Below are 9,621 nucleotides of genomic sequence, written 5' to 3' on the forward strand. Positions count from 1 at the left end.
TCATCAGGATTTGAACAGTGGAGAGCTGTCCAAAGAGGAACCTAATGAGGTTCTACAAGAATATGTGTAGAGTCCTCCACCTGGAAAGGAACAACAACATGCACTAGTACGGATTAGGAGCAGATCTGCCAGAAAGCAGCTCTGTGAAGAAGGACTTTAGAGTCCTGGTGGACAACAAGTTATCCATGGGACAGCCATGTGCCCTTGTGGCCAAGAAGGCCAGTAGTATCCTGGGGTGCATTAAGAGCGTGTCCAGCTGTGTGGCAGAAATTGTCAATGTGGAACAAGGTCAAGGTGCTCTTCTCTAATAGAGAATATGAGCTTTGATACCAGAACCCTACTGCCTGTAGTGCCCTGTGATTTTAGTTAATAGGGTTTCTATAAAATGTAAACTCAAGTGCTGCAGCATTAGTAAGCTCTGTATCTCTGCTTCCTTTATGGAATTTCTTTCCCTCCCCCCTCTTTTGTTACATATCCTGGCATTTCTTAAAGTTCATGGGTTTTTTGAGTATTAAGATTTTTTTCAACCCAAGTTAGTTTATATTTACAGTAATCATGTTTATACTAAAATTTAAACTTTGTGATTAATCTGTGCATGTTCCCTTTTCAATGCTCTATGAATAGTGATTTTGCTGTCATTTTTGTTTGGGGGGTTTTGCTAATAGTTCTATATTTTTACTTTTATGTAACAGCCAACATTTTACAGTGTAGGGGGTTTGGAAGTAGGTGACTTTTAAGGTCCCTTCCAACTCAAACCATTCTATGATTCCTTTCGCAAACATTAGTTAGAAGGAAGACCAGGATTTTAGAACATGGTTATGAAAGTTTAGCCTGTGAAAATCTGGACATTTTTAATTGATAAGCTCACTGCTGAGAATGCTAGTGATAATGATCAAAGCTACAATGACTGCAAGATGAAGTAATTGCAGAAATGTCAGTTCGTTACACAGCATCTTAAATGCCTTGCAGGTTTCAGAAACTTCCAAGTATCTGTGAGGGTAGTACTAGGAAAGGACCCTACCTTTTAAAAAAACTCCAAGTTATTCCATTATTCCTGTGTGGTGTTCCAAAGGCTGGCATTTGACAAGTAAAATTTTAGAAGAAAGCTTAAAGGAAATAAGCACAAGTTTGCTTATTCAATAAATAACTTTTATTGCACCTGCTCAACCCTAGTGTCGACTTCCTCTGTTACTTCTGTTCGTGCACTGAAGATTCAGCCTATTGTCACATGATCCAGCAAGATTATTTGATTTTATATTGATTCATCACAGTCCACAGACCCTGGTTTATTGAGAAAAATATAATAATTACAAAACCCATAACTGTGGAAAAATATTTGCCAAACTTTGTGATGTAGCTGAGCTAGAGCAAAGGATATCTATTTATATTTGTATGTGTGGGTAATTTTTGTTAGAGGTGCCTAGAAATCCAAAATTACAGCAGAGCCCCTGTTTAATAGCAGTGCATATGGAGATTTTGAGAACTATGTGGGTGGCTAGAAATACATCTAGGCTCCTTGCTCTGAATTGGTTGGATGCAAGCCAGGTAGTCAGACTAGGCTGGATGTCATGCTGTGCTGATGCAGTTACCCAGTTGTCTGAAATGCAGAGAAACTTGGGCTCATGTACTCTTGTTTGTGTAAGCATATTCCAAGCTCATCTATTTCCTCAAAAAAATCTTGTTGATTTCTGTTGGATATGTAGATATAAAGTTTCTAATCAGTTTTCTAAAATTCAGACAAACATCAGGAAGACAGTTTCTGCCCAAAACCGATACAGAGAAATGAAGCAGCAAAAGATACACATCATCTAATCAAGGTCACACAGGAAATCTATTGAAAAGCATTAAATAGGTCTAGAGATGCTGAGTTCTGGGTCAGTTTTTTAACCTTACATTCATTCTTTTTTAGGTACAAATGTTCATTTTTTTTCTAGCTGTCTTTTGACATTGTCAAAAGGCAATTATTACAACATTTAATCTGATCTCCATTTTCTACAGTGAGGTAGATATTATTACACTATAAAACACTGTCTGCACCTCTGATTTGCTATCAGAATGTTAGTTTGTTTGAAGAGTTTTGATCCATTAATGCTAACCAGAAAGGGACATAATTTTTCAGAACATTCAGAATAAGAACTGAGGCTTATGTAGATTTCTTGTATTATTATAAATTCAGAAAAAAAAAAAGTAGTTTTACAGAGCTTGATAGTCTCTTTTATGTAGCTGACTTGCTTTCAAGGAGTGGATAATGCCTTATACAGTCAGGGAGGTCAGCAAAGGGAGCCCCTGAAGGATCCTGTTCTAACAATGTTATACTACATCTTACAATCACCTACTCCTGCTTCTTTAAAAATGTTGATATTTACACTGTTTTAATGTGGGAACTGTCATGTCCTTTGCCTCTTTGTGGGTTTTTTTTTGTTTGTTTTGTTGTTTGTTTTTTTAAGATATTCTGCTAAGAGACTAGGCTGCTACAGTCAAGATGTATTGTAAAGAGAAGCATTCTGTACCTTTTTGAACAATCTTCCCTGGTCGATTATTTAGAAATTGAGTCAGAGTAATGAATTATTATCTAGACAGATTCAGAGTTGCTGTGCATCTTACGAACATATGTTAGACTCCAAAAAGGCTTATTGTGAGTCTTTGCAGAAAGCTGTTAGTAGTAATTACAGATTGCATTCCAAGAACCATGTATTTTTAACACAAGATTTGGTACAAGGGAACTATCATGTTTTTTGCTATCTTCCCCCCCCCCCCCCCCTTTTCAGCTCCGAATATGGCATTTATAAACACTATTTCTTTCTAACTTTATTTTTTCATTGCTTTTTGACATGCACCCTTTCTTCAACTCTTTAATGCCTTTGGCATATTTGGCCTTAGCCCGTATTCAGTTTTGCACAGCACAACAAGTCAATTATGTCAACATGACTTCAGAATAAAATTTGTTCTTCTGCTTCGTGTTCCCACTGAAACCTGGTTGAGGTGATCTTTTAAAATTTTTGTCATATAGACATCCATCTTGATAAATATCTGTGCTGTTCTAGTGAATCTTGGCTGTTTAATTCCTATCACAGGCCTTTATCTTACCTTTTATATGTGTTATTTGCCAACATGAAATACAGCAAGCTGAAAAATATGGTGTGTGTAAAGTTTGAGTTTTCTTAAATGCATTTTGCAAGTTTTAATTGGGTCAAGCATGTGATTCTAGCAGCTGAACTTTTTCTGTAAGCTGAAAAGGGAAGACTACCCAGTGGTCCCTCTGGGTGCTTCTTAGCTTTCTGTCTGTGACAGCTCTGAAGAAATCTTGAAATATTTTTAGTAATTTCTAAAGAAATTTTAGAAAGAAATCTTAGGGCATCTTAAGATTGCCTGTATGCTTTATGAATATCTGTCTTAAAGCTAAATTAGAAGCCATAACTTGCAGAAATCTAAACACTTGTTAATTCCTTGTAATTGCAACTTCCATGTTACAGTCTCTGTGCAAAGTTGTCATTTTAACACTTTCAGATTCATCTGGATAATTATTTGGCACAACATAATTGGCCTTGGGTTATCAGGGTTATTATTACTAGGGTTATTATTGAAAATGGAAAGAATGAGAAACCTGATAGCCATTAAAAGAAAGCTGCCAACAGAAGGTTTTAGAAGCACATCTCTTGTGTATCTACATATGTTTGTATCACAGCCTGTAAAACTGTTTATAAAATACTCAGTATGTCTAAGCCATCTGAGTCAGCTTTAGTGTGAACTGTTTGGTTACATTTCACATCATGCATCCACTATACCATGTAACAGTGATGGATGCTTTTTTAGAGATCCTGATGTACTATGCTGTCTCTGAAAGAAAGTACAAATTAAAGCAAAAAAAACCCTAATTGAACACTTTACAATTTTTTTTTATCCCACCCAATCATCATTATCACATCTTCTTATTTATTATGTATGCCCCTACTAAATACCCAATCAATGTATTAAACTAAACAACGCATGGAGCAGTTACCACACTATTCCTTCTGTAACTGAAGTCAAGCAAAGTGCAAAATAATAATTTTTAAAAAGGTATGTGAATAAGGGCTTCAATTAGGAAAAAATACTGCTGTTCAATATCCTAATGCTCTTTTATTTTGATTACAGTCCTGCAAAGGCTTAATCTATGTTTAGAATTCTGAATTTGAATGTTCTAAATTACAGGTTATTTGCAAAATAACACTTCTGCTATCTGAGCAGAGTATCTTTTATTGGTTTCATTTTTCAGATGGGAAAATTGACGTGCACAAAACTAGTGACTAGTCACAAAACACACAAAATATATTGCAAGTCACTTTTATCTGGAAACTGCTGTTTGTTTTGAAGGCTCATCTGTAAGTAAAAATATGCTTCTTTAAACAGCAAGCATAGATACTATGATGACAAACATGAGATGCATATTCTAAGAAAAACTCTCATTCCTGGAATTGTTGTGGGTTCTTTTAATATAGGCTGACTGTGATGCATGAAAATTATAGCTGGACCTAAAAAGGGTAGAATTTGGAGCTTAAGTTTTTAATTTTCACTGGCATTCTTGCATTTCTTGCATTTTGTTCTAAATGTAGTGAAGCTGGAAATCATGTTTAATCTTCTGGCAACGAGTTCAAGGTGTAGGTCTTACTCCTGTGAAGACTTAAGTGCTGTGATCACAAATTTTCTTGCTGCTGAATGGTGATTTCATTTTTTATAGTTACTGCCTGGGTAACAGAAATGTGCATTTCCTCATGGCTAGTCCTGTGGCTTCTAGATTGGAATGTGATGCCTGTAGGGCCTGATAGTAAGTTTTATGCTGCTGCAAACTATGAATCTAAGTACTAAGGGGAGAGGACTCCCAGGCCCTCTTACACACAGGTGTAAGAGCTGCACAGAGAATGCAAACTGAAGTACAAATTCTTTTGTACCTCCTCTGGAATTGTCATTAACACACTATTTTTTGCAAACTGAAAGAAGATGTAGTAAGATGCATGAAAAGCATGTTTTTCTTTTATGAATACTTGCATTTTTTCCATTCTAAGTATTTTCTAAAGTATTTTCTGCATTAAGCATATTTAATTTGAAGGATTTGAGGGGAGGAAAATCCAATGAATAGTTTCTTTGGAGATACATGAAAAATGTTGACAATTTTGAAATAAAGCACACAAGTTTCCTACTGAGATTCATACTTACTGCTGTGTGATCTGCTCTGTTATCTGTAGAAAATGTCTCTGTACATCAGAGAAACAAAAAGACCTTCAGCAGATTGTTTTATTGAACTCTTAATAGATATTAAGAAACAGAATGCCAGCACTTCTGCCACATTGCTGTCATTAAATAATAAATCATTGCTGTAGCTGCCTAATGGGATCTGTAGCAATGCTGATGGTGGCAGTGTAGACCTGAGCTGAAGTGGATTAATTTAAGACAGCAAAAGTAGTAGATAGCAGTGCTCAGCAGAACAGTTTTGGGGCTAGAACCTGGAAAAAACAAACAAAACAAAACAAAACACAAAAAGGAAGATAATAGAAATTAGATCTAATGAAAAAATGATAACTGTCCTTCACAGTCCTTAGTCTCCAACACCTAATTGTGAAACTATCATGTAAGCATTAATGAATGTATTTTCAACACTCTTATCTGTCTGAGATGTCCTGTCCTAACATACAGATACAAAGGGGGGCACTAGAAGGCAAGTGGCCTGTACCTGCCTCCTACAAGGAGGTCTGAGTGCACAGTGCCTTAGCAAATCAGTTCTTATGGTACTTATTCCTAATGCAGTGCCTTAGTCACATAAGCTTTGGGTTGTTTTTTTTTTGGTGTTGTTTGTTTGTGGTTTTGTTTGGTTGGTTTCTTGTGGGTTTTTTGGTAGTTAGGTGTGTTTCTAAGCAAGAAAAGCTATAGAGTTCTGTGCTTCTGCCTAGTGTCTAGCCAACTTAGAAAGTCCCACCTTTGGAGCTGAGATGTGAGGGTAACATACCCAGATGAGACCTACCTGCTGCTCAGGCACAGTCGGTCTGTCTGAGCTGACTACCTGAATTGATGCTCTCTTGAGACAACATCAGTTTGGCCTGTTATAGGTACAACTCATTAAGCAGAGCTGCATGGAGCTATCTACCAATATAGTTGTGTGTAGCATTTGTAACATTAAATGCTCTGTCAAATTACAAAGTTTATCAAGTTGTTAAAATTATTTACCAAATTATTAAAACCCATCTGTTCAAAGATGATAAGCTCTGAAAACAGGAAAAAGAAATTGTGAGGAGTTCAGCAGTAAAAAGCCAAGAAAACTGAAAACGGTTGTTCTGTCTGTGACTTCTGTTATTTGCTGTTTTTAGGAATCTGTTGAAATGGGCAAATGTTGATTTTGTGAAACTAATTAGCACATAAAAATCCAGCTGTAATAGTAATCAGAACTTGGTGGCTCAACAGACTATGAGGGTTTTTGTTCTAGTACCGACACATCCTGCACATATGGCCCTCAGTTGAAGATCTGGAGCTGCTCATGCCAGCAGGTTAGTATCAGGGGGTTTAGAAGCAAGTATTTATTGGTGGCAGTTGTGGAACCAACATGTGGTCTGACTCTGGTGCTTCCAACACTGTTTGTGTCTGTGAGGGGAAAAAAGGAAAAAGTGACTGGTGCTGCTCGTGTCTTCCTCATACTACATGAAACCCAGGTACAGTGTTTCAGTAGATTAGTTGGCCAAGTTTTCTGTAGGAGAGACCTTCATCTGATGAACTGTGGCCTTGCTAGGAGCTATAACTGCAGCAACAAGGAAATACTGTCAGTTTTCTACAAGTCACTGTTGAGACTTACTTGCTTATATTTGTTAATTTTAATATCTTGCTGGCATTTTCTTTATATTCTGTGTTTATGACAGCATCAAAGAATGAAGATTTTGTTTTACATCCTTTGGAAACATAAAACCCACTATTTAGGTTAGTTGTTTCACAAATCAAAACAAGCTATCTTGTAAAATGTACTTTAATAAAATCATTTCAAAACATCCCTTCCGTTCTGATTTGTAGAACATGAGTTGGTAAGTCACAGCATTTAAGTTACAAAATTAGAAATATTGAAGTTTTAATTGAAAGAGGAACAGAATCTATTTGGTATTGTCTTAATAAATTAGCTAAAGTAGCTACTGGATTACAGGTGGATAGGTACTTATAACTGACTAATAAGGCACTTCTAGTAGATAATTTATATATCAGACAACTTCTGGTAAGACGTTTTCCTTAATGTGAAAATATAGTGATTTTTGTCATGATGCAGCTACCTTTGATCTCTCTAAATGACTAGCAGTAAATTTTGAATGTCAGGGACTGACCAGGAGGATGTCCTAGGGAAGGCAAATGGATGTGATGTTACCTTGCAAAACCTGCAGGGCATTAATAGGGCTCATATTTTGGTGGGAATCTATGCAAGGCACTTGGTGGTACTTAGGCTACATATTTGTAAAAATACATATATTAAAGGACTCTTCTTCAAGATTGGGCAGCAAAATTAGTACTTTCACAGTGAATAAGGCAACCTAGACTCAGTGACTAATATGCTGATGCTGCATTCGCTCCTCTCCCTGTTTCACTTCAAAGTGGTAAGAATGGGTTTATTAGTACTTTTTATGGCATTTTTCTCTTAAGTTAAAGAATTCAGATTTTTTTGCTATGTTTAATCAAAATAAGATTGTCAGAAATAATTTGATAATTATTTAATTTGTGATGGCTTAAAATAACTGTGCATATTTTACCTTGTAACTGCATTGCCTTGTATTACATACTCCAGGTATTACTGGTGTTTTTTTCTTATATTGTGTTCCACTCCCTTCTTTTCATTCACTTAAATTCAGGACTTCATAGTTCTGCAACTTGTAAACTGGAATTCTTTGAGAATATATTTCATAGGAAAGCCTACACCATTAATGAAGAATATGTGAACCGTGGAAGAACTCTTTCAGTTTTAGGCATTTTAGCTGTTAATAGTGTTGATGTTTGATGATATTTTTTGAGCAAACCACATGCAAAAGAATAGCCAAAAAATATATTTCTAAATCTACTGTTTCTCTTTGTGTTTTTTCCCCAAATTTCATTTTCAAAATGAAGCTTGAGCTACACAGTCAGAATCCAAATATATTTGATTTACAACTATTCCATTTTTTCAGTTATTAAAAAAAAACCCCAAATCAACAAAAAACAAACAGAAAACCAACCTAGGCTATACAACTACTGCAAGTGAATCTATAAGCACAAAGTATGACGTGTAGTGACAAAGTCAGAGACTCAGGGGATTCTCTGTGTTGCAGGATTCTTCCCTTTGCCCTAGCATTTACTCAAAGCCTTGGTCATTATATGAATTTTATCACCTTGCAACAAGCTATTAATTTTATTACATTCTTTCCATTTGACAGTGTTTAGCTGCTTAGAAATTTAAAATTTCATTACAGAGCTAGGACAGATTTGCTTTAGAATATTCACTATTTCTTGTCTCTGTCTACAGTAGGTACTGAATATGTGTAGAAATAATGAGCCAAATCTTCCTTGATTTATTCTTGCAAATAGTCTAAAAGAGCAAGCTCTACAGTATTTAGTCCAATGCAACCTAAATTTATTTTGTTTATATGTATATCATAATCAAATTACTACCATTACAATGTTAAAAATATCCATATATATTACATATCCATGATGTTGAAGAGCTTGTAGGACAAATCCCTGTTTTGAAGAATATTGCTTGTCTTTTATAATGTGTACACAGGAACTTTCCACTCTAGGTCCTGTACTGTCTGAAAAAAGTATCTTCTAATGTTTTATATAGACGTGGCCCAAGTTTATACTGAAACTGTGACCTCCACTGTGATTGTGATCCATCAAAACATTTAAGAAAGTGCTTAACTCAAGTATGTGAGTAATCCCTTTGAAGATCAGTGGAACTACTCAAGTGCTTAGGGCTGTGTGTATGCCTTTGTATTTGGCTTCATTGTGGCAAAACTTCCTGCAACTGGTGGAGGAACACTCCACAGTTTTAACACTGTATTTCAACAGCCGAGCTGATGTTTTTATCTGATAAAAAATTAAACAGAGGGAATTTAAATCTGTGTTTTATAACAGTGTCCTCGCACTAAAGCAACTGCTCAAGTATATGTTTTCAGGAGGGTGGAATGAGTTTTATCCACTAGGGCTGTAAGTCATGAACTTCTCGTTGACCTCTAACACATGCAAGAATCAAAGAGGTGAAAAATGTTTCTGGTTGTTAAGGATAAGAACAAAAAACAACTAAACCCTACAAGTTGCAACAAGGAAGGTTCTTGTTAAACTTGCTGGAAAAACCCCAAAACTTCACAACAGGGAACTCCCTGGAACAGGTTGTCCAGATAAGTTGTGGCTTCTCTGCTCTTTTGAGTTATTAAAAGCTTACCTGGGCAGGCCCTGAGCAACCCAGCCTAGTCCTGTTTGGACTAGGTGTTCAGGGTGTTCAGACTTACTGACTTCTAAATGTTCTTTCCAACTCAAGGGGTTCCACAATTTAATAATTATTACTATGCTGTGAAAGGTTTGCTGTTTGACAGAAATTAAAAGCCATCAACAACGATCAGCAAAAAGCGTGTAGTTCTGATGGGTGGG

The sequence above is a fragment of the Apus apus genome, chromosome 12, assembly GCF_020740795.1.
Source record: "Apus apus isolate bApuApu2 chromosome 12, bApuApu2.pri.cur, whole genome shotgun sequence".
NCBI lineage: Eukaryota > Metazoa > Chordata > Aves > Apodiformes > Apodidae > Apus > Apus apus.